We start from the raw sequence: 2,313 nt of genomic DNA on the forward strand, positions 1-2,313 counted from the left end.
CTGCGCTTTCTCCCCCTGCACTTGCCCCGACCCTGCCCAGGTTCCCCGAGAGCCCCTGGCCCAAGCAGCACCTTCCACTCAGACACCCCCTCCACCTCGGCTCTGAGCTCTCGGCATCCATGTGGGGTCCCAGCCCCGGGGAGTGCTCTGATGGGCTGCATAGCCAAGGTGCTGATGACTGACACCAGGGAACAGAGGTACAGAAGACATGCTTGTCAAATGGGCCAGCCTTCTTCAGTGACGGCTGAAGAAACTGAGGCCCCAAGGCAGAGGGCCTTGTCCTTCCATGCCCAGCAGGAGCCAAGCCCAGGCTAGCGTCTTCCTCCCCAGCAATCAATCCAGTCACCAATGCATTGTCTGATGGACTCATCTGGTTTGTGGATGGGACAATGTCCTTCAGAGTAGGCATCTTGATGGCCAGCCAAGGTGGCTGAGTGGTGATCCAACACTCTACAATGCTGAAGCCACGTGGGAAGCTCCGGGTTCCCGTCCAGACGTCTCCCTGAGCACCCCAGGAGCATTCATGCCCACCCATGACTCTGGCTGACGCTAGAGGTGGATCAGGCATGAAGACTCTGCTGTGAGTCTCTTTCTCTCTCTGTCTTTTTAATTTGTCTCTCTCTCCCTCTCTTTCATCAAAAAATAAAATTTAAAACAAAACATTAAAGAAAGAAATAAAAAGAAGGCATCTTGAATGGGAGTTCCAGGTCCAGGGCAGGCCGGCGTAAGCTCTTCGGGACTCTCCCAGACCGCAGTCCCCCCATCGGACTACAGATGAGCCCACCAGACAGGTGTGTCTTTTTCCCAGCCCCACACCCAAATCCAAAATGGTAGACTACGGAATCTGCACTTTCCCCACCAAACCAGGGATGGGCGTCGTCCCCCTCGGCAGCCTCCAGGCCAGGGGCTCAATGCAGACATGGACCTCAGCCTCAGTTCCTGCCGCCAGCCGCCAGCCGCCAGCCAGAGCACAGAGCAGGAGCGCGCAGGAAGCCCGGAGGCGTGGCGCTGGCTTCCCCCCAGCCCTTGCTGGGAGGGGTGAGAGCGTGGCGCTTTCTGGGCCAGGCTTCCTGAGCCACATCTGTCCTACACACTGGGACAGCCGGCGAGCTTTGCCCAAGTGCAAGCATGTGGCCCACACGTGTGTCCAGCAGGGGCGCCTGCACAGCGCTGAGGAGCAAGCACATCTTCCAACTTACAAAAAGTAAAACAAAACTGGCAACTGTCATTAATAATCCGGTTTTTATCTTTGTGGGACTTGGGCCTGAAGGTATCAGCTTCGGCGTTCTCGAGTTTCAGTCCCCTGGCCTTCTCCCTTGACAGGGTGTTTCATCTCTCACATCAAAGGCAAGGGCTCTGCTACATCGTTGCTCTTGTTCCCAGGGCGGAGGCCAGCTGCTCTCCTCCAGACAAGCTGCTTCCAGACAGGGATTCCGCCCTCTCCCCACCTCAAGGCTTCAAGACACTTCAAAGCCATTTTCTCAGAAAAAAAAAAAAAATAATAACTTAAAGCACAAGGGGCGGAAGGGGGAAGGAGAACAGAAAAGTCTTTTTCACTTGTTTGCTTGTTTGTTTCCCTTCATTAAAATGGTGCGCTGGCCCACACGGCTGCAGCGGTCACAGACTCGAGGAGGCCAGACCTACCAGGGAGGGTCCCCAGTTCATATCTCGAAGTCTCCCTGTCCTCACTGGGTGCTTGTGGTCCCAGCCAACTGAGGCTGGAGGGGTGACTCTCTCCTTTTCTCTCCCTCTAGAAATTAGTAAACTTAAAAAAAAAAAGCAAAAAAGACTTTCAAAGTCTCATCATATGCATGTTCGCATATGAAAATGGCCATGCCATTTCATCATTTCAACCAAAGCGGACCGGTGTGTGTTTATGTAGACAGTTTTTTTAGGGTTTTCTTTTTCTTTTTGTCATAAAGCATGTGCACCCACAGGAGAGAAAGAGAGATCACCCTCCAGAGGGGACAGCCACGCCTCAATCTCTTCTCCAGTTTCCTCCCAGGACTTTGGGCACGTGTGCACTCATGCCTGCTGTGCTTTTCCGGCTGCCAGGTCCAGGACTGGAACCATGTTCAGCCATGCGGGATTCCAGCACCTCAACCCCCACACCACCCTCAGGCTGGCCTCTGCACACACTCGTTAATCCAAGCAGCTCAGAGTATTCTGGGAAGTTGTAAAGGGTAAGAAGGTGTGGTTGTAGGTAGTCTATCAGGAACTGTATGGCTCAGACCAGATGTTGAGGAAGACAGGCCACAGCCCTCACTCAGCTGGGGGTGCCGAGAGTGAGACACTGCCCACCATCTGCAATGA

Source organism: Tupaia chinensis, unplaced genomic scaffold, assembly GCF_000334495.1.
Source record: "Tupaia chinensis unplaced genomic scaffold, TupChi_1.0 Scaffold000404_1, whole genome shotgun sequence".
Lineage (NCBI taxonomy): Eukaryota > Metazoa > Chordata > Mammalia > Scandentia > Tupaiidae > Tupaia > Tupaia belangeri.